This window comes from Mustela nivalis, assembly GCF_964662115.1.
Source record: "Mustela nivalis genome assembly, chromosome: Y".
Taxonomy (NCBI): domain Eukaryota; kingdom Metazoa; phylum Chordata; class Mammalia; order Carnivora; family Mustelidae; genus Mustela; species Mustela nivalis.
In genome coordinates, this window is record NC_139041.1 from 18874293 (window position 1) to 18892702 (window position 18410).

The following is an 18410-nucleotide window of genomic DNA, read 5'->3' on the forward strand; positions in this document are numbered from 1 at the left end:
GAGCACTAAACGAGAAAAACATGCAGCCCAGAATACTATATCCAACTAGGCTATCATTGAAAATAGAAGGAGAGATTAAAAGCTTCCAGGACAAACAACAACTGAAAGAATTTGCAAATACCAAACCAGCTCTACAGGAAATATTGAAAGGGGTCCTCTAAGCAAAGAGAGAGCCTACAAGTGGTAGATCAGAAAGGAACAGAGACCATATACAATAACAGTCACCTTACAGGCAATACAATGGCACTAAATTCATATCTCTCAATAGTTACCCTGAATGTGAATGGGCTAAATGCCCCTGTCAAAAGACACAGGGTATCAGAATGGATAAAAAAACAAAACCCATCTATATGTTGCCTCCAAGAAACTCATTTTAAGCCCGAAGACACCTCCAGATTTAAAGTGAGGGTGTGGAAAAGAATTTACCATGCTAATGGACATCAGAAGAAAGCAGGAGTGGCAATCCTTATATCAGATCAATTAGATTTTAAGCCAAAGACTATAATAAGAGATGAGGAAGGACACTATATCATACTCAAAGGGTCTGTCCAACAAGAAGATTTAACAATTTTAAATATCTATGCCCCCAACGTGGGAGCAGCCAACTATATAAACCAATTAATAACAAAATCAAAGAAACACATCAACAACAATACAATAATAGTAGGGGACCTTAACACTCCCCTCACTGAAATGGACAGGTCATCCAAGCAAAAGATCAGCAAGGAAATAAAGGCCTTAAACGACACACTGGACCAGATGGACATCACAGATATATTCAGAATATTTCATCCCAAAGCAACAAAATACACATTCTTCTCTAGTGCACATGGAACATTCTCCAGAATAGATCACATCCTTGGTCCTAAATCAGGACTCAACCGGTATCAAAAGATTGGGATCATTCCCTGCATATTTTCAGACCACAATGCTCTAAAGCTAGAACTCAACCACAAGAGGAAGTTTGGAAAGAACCCAAATACATGGAGACTAAACAGTATCCTTCTAAAGAATGAATGGGTCAACCGGGAAATTAAAGAAGAATTGAAAAAAATCATGGAAACAAATGATAATGAAAATACAACAGTTCAAAATCTGTGGGACACAATAAAGGCAGTCCTGAGAGGAAAATATATAGCGGTACAAGCCTTTCTCAAGAAACAAGAAAGGTCTCAGGTACACAACCTAACCCTACACCTAAAGGAGCTGGAGAAAGAACAAGAAAGAAACCCTAAGCCCAGCAGGAGAAGAGAAATCATAAAGATCAGAGCAGAAATCAATGAAATAGAAACCAAAAAAACAATAGAAAAAATCAACGAAAGTAGGAGCTGGTTCTTTGAAAGAATTAATAAAACTGATAAACCCCTGGCCCGACTTTTCAAAAAGAAAAGAGAAAGGACCCAAATAAATAAAATCATGAATGAAAGAGGAGAGGTCACAACTAACACCAAAGAAATACAAACTATTATAAGAACATACTATGAGCAACTCTACGGCAATAAATTTGACAATCTGGAAGAAATGGATGCATTCCTGGAAACATATAAACTACCACAACTGAACCAGGAAGAAATAGAAAGCCTTAACAGACCCATAACCAGTAAGGAGATTGAAACAGTCATTAAAAATCTCCAAACAAACAAAAGCCCAGGGCCAGATGGCTTCCCGGGGGAATTCTACCAAACATTTAAAGAAGAACTAATTCCTATTCTCCTGAAACTGTTCCAAAAAATAGAAATGGAAGGAAAACTTCCAACTCATTTTATGAGGCCAGCATCACCTTGATCCCAAAACCAGACAAGGATCCCACCAAAAAAGAGAGCTATAGACCGATATCCTTGATGAACACAGATGCGAAAATACTCAACAAAATACTAGCCAATAGGATTCAACAGTACATTAAAAAGATTATTCACCACGACCAAGTGGGATTTATTCCAGGGCTGCAAGGTTGGTTCAACATCCGCAAATCAGTCAATGTGATACAACACATCAATAAAAGAAAGAACAAGAACCATATGATACTTTCAATAGATGCTGAAAAAGCATTTGACAAAGTACAGCATCCCTTCCTGATCAAAACTCTTCAAAGTGTAGGGATAGAGGGCACATACCTCAATATCATCAAAACCATCTATGAAAAACCCACCGCAAATATCATTCTCAATGGAGAAAAACTGAAAGCTTTTCCACTAAGGTCAGGAACACGGCAGGGATGTCCATTATCACCACTGCTATTCAACATAGTACTAGAGGTCCTAGCCTCAGCAATCAGACAACAAAAGGAAATTAAAGGCATCCAAATCGGCAAAGAAGAAGTCAAATTATCACTCTTCGCAGATGATATGATACTATATGTGGAAAACCCAAAAGACTCCACTCCAAAACTGCTAGAACTTATACAGGAATTCAGTAAAGTGTCAGGATATAAAATCAATGCACAGAAATCAGTTGCATTTCTCTACACCAACAGCAAGACAGAAGAAAGAGATATTAAGGAGTCAATCCCATTTCCAATTGCATCCAAAACCATAAGATACCTAGGAATAAACCTAACCAAAGAGACACAGAATCTATACTCAGAAAACTATAAAGTACTCATGAAAGAAATTGAGGAAGACACAAAGAAATGGAAAAATGTTCCATGCTCCTGGATTGGAAGAATAAATATTGTGAAAATGTCTATGCTACCTAAAGCAATCTACACATTTAATGCAATTCCTATCAAAGTACCATCCATCTTTTTCAAAGAAATGGAACAAATAATGCTAAAATTTATATGGAACCAGAAAAGACCTCGAATAGCCAAAGGGATATTGAAAAAGAAAGCCAACGTTGGTGGCATCACAATTCCGGACTTCAAGCTCTATTACAAAGCTGTCATCATCAAGACAGCATGGTACTGGCACAAAAACAGACACATAGATCAATGGAACAGAATAGAGAGCCCAGAAATAGACCCTCAAATCTATGGTCAACTCATCTTCGACAAAGCAGGAAAGAATGTCCAATGGAAAAAAGACAGCCTCTTCAATAAATGGTGCTGGGAAAATTGGACAGCCACATGCAGAAAAATGAAATTGGACCATTTCCTTACACCACACACAAAAATAGACTCAAAATGGATGAAGGACCTCAATGTGCGAAAGGAATCCATCAAAATCCTTGAGGAGAACACAGGCAGCAACCTCTTCGACCTCTGCCGCAGCAACATCTTCCTAGGAACAACGCAAAAGGCAAGGGAAGCAAGGGCAAAAATGAACTATTGGGATTTCATCAAGATCAAAAGCTTTTGCACAGCAAAGGAAACAGTTAACAAAATCAAAAGACAACTGACAGAATGGGAGAAGATATTTGCAAACGACATATCAGATAAAGGACTAGTGTCCAGAATCTATAAAGAACTTAGCAAACTCAACACCCAAAGAACAAATAATCCAATCAAGAAATGGGCAGAGGACATGAACAGACATTTCTGCAAAGAAGACATCCAGATGGCCAACAGACACATGAAAAAGTGCTCCATATCACTCGGCATCAGGGAAATACAAATCAAAACCACAATGAGATATCACCTCACACCAGTCAGAATGGCTAAAATCAACAAGTCAGGAAATGACAGATGCTGACGAGGATGTGGAGAAAGGGGAACCCTCCTCCACTGTTGGTGGGAATGCAAGCTGGTGCAGCCACTCTGGAAAACAGCATGGAGGTTCCTCAGAATGTTGAAAATAGAACTGCCCTATGACCCAGCAATTGCACTATTGGGTATTTACCCTAAAGATACAAATGTAGTGATCCAAAGGGGCACATGCACCCGAATGTTTATAGCAGCAATGTCCACAATAGCCAAACTATGGAAAGAACCTAGATGTCCATCCACAGATGAATGGATCAAGAAGATGTGGTATATATACACAATGGAATACTATGCAGCCATCAAAAGAAATGAAATCTTGCCATTTGCGACAACATGGATGGAACTAGAGCGTATCATGCTTAGCGAAATAAGTCAAGCAGAAAAAGACAACTATCATATGATCTCCCTGATATGAGGAAGTGGTGATGCAAGATGGAGGCTTAAGTGGGTAGGAGAAGAATAAATGAAACAAGATGGGATTGGGAGGGAGACAAACCATAAGTGACTCTTAATCTCACAAAACAAACTGAGGGTTGCTGGGGGGAGGGGGTTTGGGAGAAGGGGGTGGGATTATGGACATTGGGGAGGGTATGTGCTTTGGTGAGTGCTGTGAAGTGTGTAAACCTGGTGATTCACAGACCTGTACCCCTGGGGATAAAAATATATGTTTATAAAAAAAAAAAAAAAAAAAAGAAAGGACCAATACCCAACTTTTGTAGCAACATGGACAGGACTGGAAGAGATTATTATGCTGAGTGAAATAAGTCAAGCAGAGAGAGTCAATTATCATATGGTTTCAATACACCACCGGGCGTGTTCTATGTAGAGGTTTCACTCTGATTGCCTAGCCGTGATCATTTCTTTTTCTTTTTTTTATGGCATCAATTGATTCTTCCATCTGTGGTTTGGATCTAGGTCTCCTTCTCTGATCTGTATTCGAAAAACGCATTCTGTTTTCTAAACTGAGGGTAATTTCTTTAGGAAGAAGAGATCCTGGTGTGACCACAGACTAGACTTTAAGGTTTGTCGAGTGTGTGCGTTGTGTGTATGTGCATTTGTGTCTTTCTGTGTGCATGAGTGTGACATGCATGCCATCCACTGTGTTTGTGGCTGACTCTGTCCTTGAGACCAGTCATCTGTAGTGTCTCTCCTTCGTGACAGTCATGAAATATATGAAAAAGCAAGGGGTATAGGGACAAACAATAAGACTCTAATGAGTCACCCAAAATGTGGTGTTTATTTGAAGGCAGTTTTGTGAGAATACGCGTTTTATTGGAGAGGACAAAAGATGATATTCCTTGCAGGGGTTGTTCCTGAAACAGATGGAATGTGAGTTTTCAGGGCATGTCATATTGAATTGTTATCCATAAGAGACCGAATTACTATCTTGAAATTTAATGGTAGTGTATGTGAAACACACACAGACCACACACACATTAACACATGCACATGCACACACACACACGAACACACACATACAGATAAGATACTCAAAAGATGGGGAGGAGGTGAGATCACACTAATGAAGTAACCACAAAGAAAATACCGTAAAGGAGAAAGGCAAAGAGAATTCTAGTAAGAAGCCAATCGAAATGACAAAGTGAACTACTTACCTATCAAAAATTCATTCAGCATTTAGGATTAAAGTCTCCGAACAATACAAACAGTTTGTAAAAGTGGTTGAAATTACAAAAAAAAAAAAAAAAGACAGAAAAGATCCATAAGAAAACAACAAATATTAAACAACTCGATCTCTGTTGCCCATAGGAGATAGCCTTCGGCTATAAAGATACACATAGCCTGAAAGTGAAGAAATTAGGAAGACGTAGGTTATGCTATTGCCAAGAAGAGAGCCAAAATTATCGTGCCTAAGTCAGCTAGAGGTATTTTATAAGTTCGAGAGACAAAAGATTAGCAGAAGGTGTTCTGTCTTGATGGAGCATCCAACATCAGAAACCTGGAAAAATTGCCAACATATACACGACGAACATGGGTGTATTTAACGTTGGAAGCCTATGAACAGACAGGAAGAGAGATGCGGTCTTTAATCCAATATTGTTTGTGACTATGATATGCACGTTAAGCACAGGACAGATCATCTGGATGGAAAGGTGGTAAGAAATAACAGACGTCCCCATAGGCTCTCTAGAATACCTGAACTTTGGGGATCCATGAGTAAGATTGTGTCTCAGAGGACAATTAGATATGTTCTTCCCAGGGGCAGACCTAACTTTGTTTATCCGAGGTCATGAGCTCAAGTCCAAATCCAGTCATAATTCATGGAAGAGAAGTAAAAAGCTATCCTGTGCACTTATGATCACGAAGGTATGCAAACAGAAAGATATCACTTTCAAATTGGAAATACAGCCAGACACTAAAAGTTGGAATACACAACACACTCACGAACGAGCAATGAATGCAAGAAAGTAAATCCAAAGGAAAAGCAGAAAGAGCCATAAAATGGAATGTCAAGAAACTCATGGGATGATGCCAAAACATTTTATGGGGAAACCATATAGGGTTAAATGCGTGCATTTCCAAAACTTAAATACACCGAAAAAAATAAAAAATAAAAAGCAACCTAACTGAATGCCGGGAGGAACAACAAGAAGAAGAACCGATTTCCAGAGTTAAGAGAAAAAATTAAATCATACATATGATTATCGAATTAAAGAAAACATAAACCAAACAATAGGGAAAAAAATCAGTAGATCTCACACTTCAGTTTTGAAAACATGAACATACCACAGAAGACATTACTGGAATAAAACAGGGAGACATGCACACAGCTGAAAGTATGAAACCACATGACAACTGGTAGAAAAAAAAAAAAAAAAGAATAACCAAAGAAGCACATCCACACATTTATGCTAACAAATCCAAGAACAGAGAGAAAAGGTTAAGTTCCCAGACACATAGAAGCTCCCAAGATTAGGTAAGGAATCCTACAAAATCTCAGCTCTCTAGTATTGACTGAAGCATTTGAAGCAGTAATCCAACACTTGCCAACACAAAGAAGGCCAAGTTCAAGTCATTTTCCTGGGCCACTCTTCTAGGTATATAGCGAAGGCATTGTCCTGTCTTCTCATCGATTCCAGAGATGGAAGAGGCGGGTAGACTCCAATTTACAAGCATAAAGACCCAATTCATTTAAGGGCATTTTAAGAAAACAAATCCTATGCCATTTCAATAAGGAAAGATAAATAAAAAATAATTCTTTCCTTTTCTCCTTGTGCCTTCTTTTGGTTTTGAAAGGGCCAGATTATTGTCCTCTGAATTGTTGTTGTTGTTGTTGTTGTTGCTATTCTGTAGAGAAATCTTGCCTATCATCCATCATCCGTTTTTGACAGAGTATTCACGGATACTTTAGTTGCATTATGACCTAGGGCTCCTCCTAATATATGCCACAACTCCTGAACACCCATTAGCAGTTCCCTCATTCCCTGCATGCGTCTCTTTTCTGTAACCCTCAGCTTGGTTCTCATTGTCCTGAGTCACTACGGGTGGGTCTTTTTTTCCAACATCTTCCCCTTCTGTTTCCCTTCCTTTACTAAGGGCAAAGGTATTCCTCTGGAGGCATATATTGTGGGAAGCTATATAATATTTCCCTTTGTCTGCTTGCCTTTTCGATTTCACATCAATGAAGCATAGAAAATTCATGTCAAGGCAAGGTCCAGGGGATCATTTTCGTCCACGGCTGAGTAATACTGTGCTGCCAAAATGGGCCAAACCTTCCTTATCCACTAGTCCTGCAGGAGCATTGCGTCTCAATCCAAAGGTCTGCTCGAGTGGCCTTTGCAATCCATCAATATAGGCCATCCCTTTCCTTCTGACTAATGAGACTTGGTAAACATATCTATACCCGTTACCACAACAAGTACAGTTAACTAATGAGAACCATGGGTGCGGTCCAGGCCTCTTCCTTTGAGATAGCTCTAATGCAGATTGTCACTCAACTCAAATAATTTGCAAAGGGGTTTAAGGGAAGCCAGGTATACAGGCTCTAATCCCTTAGCTGCGTGTTTCAGAATACTAGAAGATGAGGCCACAGACAGCATCATGTATCGATGCCCTCACCTTTTTCTTTGAAAAGGGGTTCTGTCCCTTAGTCAGCACTGACCCATAGGCAAAACACACTTAAAAATCTCGCTCTCACCCACAGGATGACAAACCCCATAAAGAGCTGTTGATATCCATGAGGCCTCACTGTGTCTTGATCCCTAGAAATTATAGTGTAAATAGGACACCTTGCCGTCTCTGGGGAAATGTTGGCTTAAGGAAGGTATACTGAACGTCATATCCTTTCCTCTTTGTCCAGAGAGTGGAAGATGGACATTAACACACAAGACAACCTGGGTTCTTGCTCAAGCTCAGAGGGCTCTTGTTCTGTCCTTCCCGGGGCTTCCTAAAGCCATAGGACACCAAGGTCATGGGAGAGGGACAGCTGCTTCAGTGAAGCAAGCATCTGTGATGTTACAAAGATTTGATGTCATTTCAGCCACTCCTCATTAACCCACACCGAATCACAACCCTTGACTAGAGTAGTCTTGGGTGGGCCAAGAGGACCCCAAGCCATCCCAAACCGCTGGAGCCGCCTGGGTCTCTCACCCAGGTAGTTTACGAAGCGAGTTGGTTTCACTTTCTCCATGGACAAATTCACAGTGTTTGGTCGTGACTCTCAGCACCAGCCCTCAGGACTCTGGAGAAAGGCAAGAATCCCTCATTCCATCTCAACCAGGATAGGCCAAGAATCAATCAGACTGTAAGCATAGACTCAGTGGAGGAAATCCTGGCCTTTGTAAGGGTGGGCCCTTCCATTGAATCATGGAGCTTCTGAACAGGAAGAGGGCCACCCAAGGAAAGCTCAAAGTGAATTCCCACAACCTTCTCAGAGGCATGTCTGGAGTTCAACAGGGAGTACTCGAGTACCTCGAGCGCCTCCAGAAACGGTGCCAACAGACCTCCCAAACTTCCAAAATGACCATGCATCCAAGGCAGACTCTACACCCTAAGATCCAGAATGGACTCATGTATGTGTAGTCCACAGGAGCAAAAGGAGAACATGTTGGAAGAGATCCATATCCCAAGTGAAGCCATCTGAAATACATCCATACCCTTTTCAGGAAGACAACTTATATGACCAAAAGGACTCATTGAAGAGGATTTGAATGTGGAAGAACCTTGAGCACTCCCTCAGGGTGGAGCAGCTACCCCCTGTGGAACTGCATGGAGATGTGGCAGCACAAGCCTGCCTTCACCATCTCATGACCATCCCCCAAATGGTTTCATGATATAAGCAAACAGTGCCTCTTGCAGAAGATGGGCTTGTTGTAATATAGCCAGGAGAGGATGTACAATGTGTCAACAAGGGGTCAGTACAGTGCAACAGACAGTGGATGCTGCAGGTTGGTGAGGAGATCCAGGAAGACAAAGAACAGGAGATTGAACATGGGAGCGCTGAGAGAAGGTCGACCATTTTAGGATGGTGGGAGGTTCTCGGTACCTGGCTACCCTCCATAGGAACCTAGGTCCAAATTCAATAAAACATCCTCTGGCCCCAGTCAATTATTGTGCCTGGTTAAGTTTTTGTTTTCTTGTCAATATATGCACATGCACGTATTGGACAGAGAGGCAGGGTGATCACAGTGAGGGGGTGGAGCTGGAGAGGGAGTAGCTTACTTGCCTCTGAGCAGAGAACCTGAGAACAGAGTCAATGCCAAGACCCTGGAATCATGAGTTGATCTGAAGGCCGCCTCTGAACTGATGGATACAACCTGGGACCCAACCATTGACTTCCGAATACCTCCTGTTTCTAGACAAGAACCGCTGCTCTCTCATTGTTCAGAATAACAGGGGATAAGGTTTTGTCTTGGGCTGGTGTTGCTTGAGTTATCCGGCTTGCTTTGAGAGCTCGTATAGCTTTTCCTCTTGAAGTCAAGACTGGGCTATGGACAAACTATTCTCCAATGCCTATTTGCCTAAAGAGAATTCCTCCATGCCTAGATTTTCCAGGGGGAATTACACAATGTCTTTTGGCGCTCTGCTTCTGTATAAGTTGATGAGAATCACCTGTGCCTCTGATTCTGGACTTCTGTTCCTGCTCCCAGATGATTGTCATTTTCAGCCCCGATTTCTCAAATCCAAGTTCAGCCCTCTTTTCTTCCTCTCACTCTTACTTCTCCTACAAGAGGCACCTCTTTCAATTCCTTGGAGTTGATGATTCCCTAAACTCATTGTCATGCTCCATCATTTTGCCTACTCTCAAGAATTTGCTTCCTTATTTTCTAGGCTTGTTCTTCCATGTCATTAATTGGATCCTCTACCTCGGCCATGTTCCCGGACATTGCATCCAGTCTCCTACCAATCTTCTCTCAGTAGCTCTTTATGTTCTTTTATATTTTTAGTTTTATATCTGTGGTTCGAGACTCTCTGATATGTTCTATGTTTTCTGATGTACAGGAAGTATCCAGGCCGCTGCTTTCAATCCCCTTAGGCTTTTTATTTGTAGAGATTTCACCCCGATTGCCTTGCCTGTATAATTTCTTGTTCTTTTACCTTGGCATCAATTGATTCTTCCATCTTTGCCTTGGAACTAGGTCTCTGTATACCTCTCTGTATTTGAATATCTCATTCTGTCTTCTATCCTGATGTTAATTTATTTATAAAGATAAGATCCCGGAGTGACCAAGGGCTGACCCTTAAGGGATTTTGGTGTGTGTGTGTGTGTGTGTGTGTGTGTGTGTGTGTGTGTATGTGTATGGCATGCATGCCATCTGTTGTGTACGTCTGACCCTTCCTAGAGACCAGTCAACAGCTAGGGCCCTCCTTTCCTGACGTTTGATGTGTTTTTGGTCTGGGCTGAATATGCTGAGGTTTACGTAGGTGGGCTCTGGTGTCCCTGTGAAATGAGACATTCCACCAACTCAAAAGAATGCAGGCCTGCACAATGCTATGTTCAGAAGAGAGCATATGGTCAAGGCTTTCTTCTCGTGCCCAATGGGAGAGTCTGTTCTCCGTGGACTAAGCATCTTGGACTGAGGAAGACAGTCCACCAAGTGTTCCCTGGTTGGGATTTCGTGTTGGCAGGCTTGGAAGCAAATGTCCTCACTGTCCTTCTTGGCCAATAGCTCTGTCTTGATGCTGCTGGTGAGAGAAACCTAAATTTCTTATGCCCCCATTGAGTCATTTCCACAAATACTGCCTCTCATGGATGCACTTCCAGGTACCACCATCTTCCCACTGCTTCTCCTGGTATTGTCTCTGATCACTGTCTCCATGCTGTCTGCACCTGGTTGCTTGTTGGTGTCCTATGCAGGAAAAACGTGGTGTTCTTTCGAGCCGATGTCTGCCAAGTCTGCTGATTTGAAAAATCTAGCCCTCACGACTTGTGTTTCAAGAACTTGTGCCCTTCAGATCCTATGCTCATAACAGCCCATGGCACTGGGATACAGGCTCCTTTTGGGTTCCCAGTGAGCCCTGCTTTACTGTTCCTTTGTCCTTTGAATGGTATCTCTGCCCTCTGCTGCATGAACCACACAAATCTCCACTGAGCCATGTCTCCAACCTTCTCCCTTCGTCTCTGTGACTTCCATTCTCTTCGCTGTGAAGATTACTTTTGTAGGCTTCAGGTCAATATCCACCCCGTTGCAGTTTATGTTGTCCTCTTTTTGTTGCTTTCATGGCTGAAGACAAACATGAGGTTATTAGACACTACTACCATCTCACTGTCCTCCATGTCACCGCAAATTCTTACTAAGACAGAAGCCAGAATGAATTCTACCACATGTCTCATGTGGCAGGGTTGCGGAGACAATTGGGCTTCAACACATCTATCATTCTCAAAAAGAAAACAAACAGACTGTTTGTCTCAGAAGGACAAAAACCAGAAGATTTCACTACCTCAAGACAGTCAAGAAATATATGAAAAAGCAAGGGGTGTAGGGACAAAAATCTATTCTTATGAGGCACAAAAATTTAGTGTTTCTTTGAAGGCAGTTTTGTGAGAATACGTGTTTTTCGAAGAGGAAAATAGATCACGTCCCTTGCAGAATATGTTCTGAAATGAAGGGAATGTGATTTTTCAAAATTTGAATTTTTCAAATTCAGTTGCTATCCTTAAGAAACCGAATTCTTATCTCTTGAAATTTAAATATAAGTGTTATGTGAAACACACACAGACCACACACACATTAATACTGGCACATGCACACACACCTGAACACACTCACAGATAAGACACACAAAAGAGGGAGAAGAAGTCAGATTCACACTAAGGAAGCAACCCCAAAGAAAATACCATAAAGGGGAAATGCAAAGAGAATCCAAGTCAGCAGCCAACTGAAATGAGAATGTGAACTACTTACCTATCAATAATTCATTCAGTATTCAGGATTAAAGTCTCCCGACAATACAAGCACTTCATAAATGTGCTTGAAATCAACAACAACAACAAAAAAAGACAAAAAAGATCTATAAGAAAACAAAAATATTAAAAATCTCGACCTTCTGTTGACAATAGGAAATTTCCTTCCTATATAAACATACATATGGCTTGAAAACGAAGATATTGGGAAAACGTAGGTTACACTATTGCCAAGGGAAGAGAGCCAAAGTGATTGTGCCTACATCAAATGGAGCGATTTTATGCCTCCGAAAGACAAAATTATCAGTAGGTGTTTTGTCTTGATGGAGCATCCAAACACCAGAAACCTGGAAGAATTGCCAACATAAACACCAAAAACATTGGTTTATCTAAACATTGGAAGCATATGAACAGAGAGGAAGGGAGATGGGGACTTTAATCCAATATTGTTGGGGACTATGATAGACATGTTAAGCACAGCACAGATCATCTGGATGGAAAGGTGGTAAGGAATAACGGACGTCCACAATGGCTCTCTAGACCTCCTTAGCTTTGGGGATCCATGAATAAGATTGTGTATCTGAGGAGCATAAGATATGTTCTTCTTATAGGCAGACCCAACTTTGTATATCATAGGTCATGATCTGGAGTCCAAATCAAGGGGTAATTAATGGAAGAGAAGTCAAAACCTATCCTGTGCACTTATGATCATGAAGGTATGAAAACGGGAAGATATCACTTTCAAATTGGAAATACAGCCAGACACTAAAAGTTGGAAAACACAACACGTCACGAACTAGCAATGAATGTAAGAAAGAAAATCCAAAGGAAATACAGAAAGAGCTATGAACAAAGGAATGCCAAGAAACTTATGGGGTAATGCCAAAACATTTTATGGGGAAACCATATAGGGATAATGCGTGCATTTCCAAAATTTAAAAACACCAAAAAAAAAAAAAAAAAGTAAAGCAACCTACCTCGATGCTGAAGGAACAAGAAGAAGAACCAAATTTCAATGTTAACAGAAAAAAATGAAATTATGCATATAGTTATCGAAATAAAGAAAATATAAACAAACCAATAGGAAAAAAAAATCAGGAGATCTCACAATTCAGTGTCTTAATCATGAACAAACTGCAGAAGCCATTACTGGGATAAAACAGGAAGACAAGAACACAGCTGAAAGTATAAAACAAATTGAGAACTGGTAGAAAGAAAAAAAGAATATCCTAAGAGACACATCCACACATTTATGCTAGCAAATCCAAGACCGGAGAGAAGAGGATAAATTATCATACACATAGCAACTCCCAAGGTTAGGTTAGGAAACCTCCAAAATCTCAGCTCTCTAGTAGTGACTGAAGCCTTTGAATCAGTAATCCAACACCTGCCAACACACAGAAGGCCAGGTCCAAGTCATTTTCCTGGGCCACTCTTCTAGGTATTGAACGAAGGCATTGCCATGCCCTCTCATCGATTCCAGAGATGGAAGAGGTGGGTAGACTATAAGTCACAAGAATAAAGACACAATTCAGAGAAGGACATTTTGATAAAGCAATCCCATGTCATTTCTATAAGGAAAGATAATAAACAATATAATGCTTTCCTTTTCTCCCTGTGACTTCCTTCTGTTTTGAAAGGGCCAGATTGTTTTCCTCTGAATTTTTGTTGTTGTTTTTGTTGCTGTTTTGTTGACAAAGCCTGCCTATCATCCATCATCCGTTTTTGACAGAGTATTCACGGATGCTTTAGTTGCATGTACGTCCCAGTGCTCCTCCTAATATAGGCCACAACTCCTGAACACCCCTTTAACAGTTCTCTTTTCTGTAACCCTCAGCTTGGTTCTCAGAGTCCTGAGTCACTACTGGTGGTTCTCATTCTCTGACTTTTTGCCCTTCCGTTTTCCCTTCCTTTACTAAGGTCCAAGTTATTCCTCCCAAAGCACATATTGTGGGAAGCCATATGACATTTCCCTTTGTCTGCTTGCCTTTTCCATTTCCCATCAGCAGGGCATGGGACATTAATGTCAAGGCAATGTCCAGGGGTTCATTTTCTTCAACGACTGAGAAATACTGTGTTGCCAACATGGACTGAACATTCCTTATCCACTAGTCCTTGTAAGGGCATTGTGGCTCACTCCAAAGGTCTGCTCGAATGTGCCTTGTGAGTCGTCGGTATAGGCCGTCTTTTTCATTCGGACTAAAGAGACTTGGTCTGCGTGTCTATACCCAGTACCACAACAAGTATAGTTAATTAATGATGACAACAGGTGCAGTCCAGGCCTCTCCCTTAAAAGTTAAATGTGATGCTGAAGGTCAGTCTCCTCGAAGACTTTGCAAAGGTGATTAAGGGAAAACCAGGGAGACAGAGCCCTAACCCTGGCCGTGCATTTCAGAACACTAGGAGATGAGGCCACAGACAGCACCGGATATCAACGCCCTCACCTTTTTCCAAACTTACTCTTCACAGTCTTATAGGCAAAAGACGCTGACAAAGGATGCTCTCACCCACAGGATGACAAAACCCACGGAGAGCTGTTGATACACACGAGGTCTCCTGTGCCTTGAGCTCTCTAGAAATTTTAGTGGAAGTAGGACACCTTTCCGTATCTGGGGAAAGGTTGGCATAAATAAAGGTATACTGAACGTCATTTTCTTTCTTCTTAGTCTAGAAAGGGGATGTGGGACATTAACCCCCAAGACAACCTGAGTATTTCATCAGACTCAGGGGGCTCTTGCTCTGTCCTTCCCAGGGCTTCCTACCTAAAGCCATAGGACGCCAAGGTCATTGGAGAGGGACAGCTGTTACAGTGAAGCCAGCATCTGTGATGTCACAAAGCTTTGAGGTCATAGCAACCACTCCTCATCAACCCACGCCTGATCACTACACTTGGCTGGGTTAGTCATGGGTGGGACAAGAGGACACCAAGCCGTCTGGAGCTGCTTGGGTCTCAAATCAAGGCAGTTTGTGAAGCGAGTTGGTGTCACCTTCTCCATGTCCCAGTTCGTAGTGTTTGGTCGTGACTGTCAGGTCCAGTCCTCTGGACTCCAGAGAAAGGCAATCATCCACCATTCCATATTAACCACGATAGGCCTAGAAACAATGTGGCCTCAAGCAAAGCCTCAGGGGAGTAAATCTGAGCCTGGCACAAGGGTCAGGCCCTCCCACCCTGTCACGGTGCTTCTGAACAAGAAAAGGGCCACCCGAGGAGAGCTCCAAATGAACCCCCACAACCCTGCCAAAGACATGTCTGGAGTCTTCCACAGCAATGACACGAGTACCTCGAGCGTCTCCAGAAATGGTGCCAACAAGAACTCCCAATCTTCAAAAATGACCATGCATCAAGGCAGACTCTACACCCTTATCCTTAGATCCAGGATGGACTCATGTACTTGGAGTCCACAGGAGCAAACGGAGAGCATGTTTGAAGAGACCTAAAGCCCAAGTGAAGCCATCTGAAAGACTTCCTAACCGTTTCAGGAAGACAACTTTTATGTTCAAAAGGACGCATTGAAGAGGATTCTAATGTGGAAGAACCTTGAGCACTCCCTCAGGTTGGAGAAGCTACCCTCTGAGGAATTGCATGGAACTGTGGCAGCACAAGCCTGCATTCACCCTCTCATGATCATCCCCCAATTTGTTTCATGAGATAAGCAAACAGTGCCTCTTGTGGAAGATTGGCATGTTTTAATGAAGCCCAGAGAAGATGCACAATTCTCATTAAGGGGTCAGTACAGCGTGACAGACAGCAAATGCTTCAGGTTGGTGAGGATATCCAGGGAGACAAAGAGCAGTAGAATAAATGAGGGACCTTGAAGCGAAGGTCGGGCATTTTAGGATGGTGAGAGGTTCTCTGTACCTGGCTACAATCCACAGGAACGTAGGCCAAAGTTCAAGAAAACATCCTCTGGCACCAATCAATTAATGTACCCTGGTTTTGTTTATGTTATCTTGTCAAATTATACACATGCACGTATTGGACAGATAGACAGAGAGATCGCAATCAGGGGTTGGAGCTGGAGAGGGAGAAGCTTACTTGCCCCTGAGCAGAGAACCTGAGACCACAGTCATAGCCAAACCCTGGAATCATGAGTTGATCTGAAAGCCGCATCTGAACTGATGGACACAACCCGGGACCCAACCTTTGACTTCTGAATACCTCCTGGTTCTAGACAAGAATCGCTGCTCTGTCATTGTTCAGAAATGCAGGAATAAGGATTTTGGCTTGGCTGAGTGTTGCTTGAGCTATCCGGCCTGCTTGGAGAGCTGATATAGCTTTTCCTCTTGAAGTCAGTGTCTGGGCTATGGACAAACTAATCTCCGATGCCTATTTGCCTAAAGAGAATTCCTCCATGCCTAGATTTTCCAGGGGGAAGGACACTATGTCTTTTGGTGCTCTGCTTCTGTGAAAGGTGATGGTAGTCCTCTGTGTTCTCATTGTGGACCTCTGATTGTGCTACCAGATGAGGGTCATTTTCAGCCCTGATTTCTCAAATCCATGTTCAGCCCTCTTTCTTTCACTCACTCTTACTTCTCCTACAAGAGCCACCTCTTTCAATTCCTGGAGATGATGATTCCCTAAGCTCATTGTCATGTCCCGTCATTCTTCCTTCTCTTTTAGTATTTGTTTCCTTATTTTCTAGACTAGTTCTTCCAGGTCACTCATTGGATCTTCTACCTCTGCCATGTTCCTGCACTGTATCCAGTCTCCTACCAATCTTCTCTTCAGGAGCTATTTATGTTCGTTTTTCTTTATCAGTTTATCTCTGTAGTTCAAGACTCTCTGATATCTTCTATGTTTTCTGATGTACAGGAAGTATCTAGGCCGCTCCTTTCTATACCCCATTGGGTGTGTTCTATGTAGAAGTTTCTCTCTGATTGCCTAGCCGTGTTCATTTCCTGTCTTTAACCTTGGCATCAGTTTATTCTTCCATCTTTGCCTTGGATATAAGTCTCTGTCTTCCTCTCCGTATTCTGAAAGCTCATTCTTTTTCCATACTGAGGTTAATGTCTTTAAGAAGAGAAAATCCTGGAGTGACCACATGCTGGCCCTTAAAGGATGATGGGTGTGTGTGTGTGTGTGTGTGTGTGTGTGTGTGTGTGTGATGCATGCCATCTGTTATTGTGTTGTGGCTGTCCCTGTCCTTGAGACCATTCAACTGCAAGGGCCCTCCTTGTCTGGTGTTTAGAGTGTTTGGGGCCCGGGTTGAATATGCTGAGGTTTTGCTTAGTAGGATCTGGTGTGCGTGTGAAAGGAGACATTCCACAACCCAATAGAATGCAGGCCTGCAGAATGCTGTGTTCAGAAGAGAGCATGTGGTCAAGGCATTCTTCTTGTCCCCTATGGGAGAATGTGTTCTCCTTAGACTAAGCATCTTGTACTGAGAAAGGCAGTCCTCGAAGTGTTCCACGGTTGGGTTTTCGTGTTGGCAGGGTAGGCAGCAAATGTCTCACCATCCTGTCTTGGCCAGTAGCTCGGTAATGTGCTACTGGTTTGAGAGCCGAACATTTCTCATGCACCCATTGAATCATTTCCACAAACACTGCCTCTCATGGATGCACTACCAGGACACACTCTCCTCCAACTACATCTCCTGTGAGAGATGACTGAACAGATGCAGGTGGATGTATCAACCATGTTGTAGTGAAAGTACACCCTGGGATGCTTTTGAGCAATAGGATTCCCGACCCAAACAAAAGAAAAAAAAAAAAGAGAAAGAATAGAGAGAGATAGAAAGATAAAAGAGAAGGCTCAGCCCAAATGGTCCCCAAGGAAAATTTGTGAAGTATACAAACAGAAACAGACAAACAAAAAACTGATAAAATTATAGGCAAATAAAAAAAGAAACTCAGCAAAAATAACCCCAAATATAAGATTTATATATTGTTAGGACAAAAGAGAAAACATGGAATCTTTGGCAGAGAAAAATGATGTGAGTGTGGTTATAAGTTCTCAGTGTGTGCGAGGAAGATTGTGTTGATTCTTCCTGGATGTATCTTGATATCTTTGTTAAAAAAAAAAAACTCAACTTATCTAAGATATAGTGTGATTAAAAATTGGTTTACCTATAGGGGTAGCATTGATTGGAGAAAGGGGATTGCCATGATGTTAACTCTATATGAATATTAGAAAATAAAAATTATAAAGAAACAAACTGGACTTAACTAAACTAAAATTTTAAAAAAATGAAAAAGAAAAAATGCAAAAGAGAACACAGGTGTATATGCCAAAAGTTCAGATTAGAAGGTTATTATATAATTAGATGTTCTGGACATCTCACTGTGATGATAAATATGTTAATACAGCAAAGACGATTCTAAGGTGGAAATACATAACCATCCAAGCATCCCTCAAAAAAAATTGAAAAATCCAGAACACGCCAACTGTCTGTACACCTTAAGGAACTG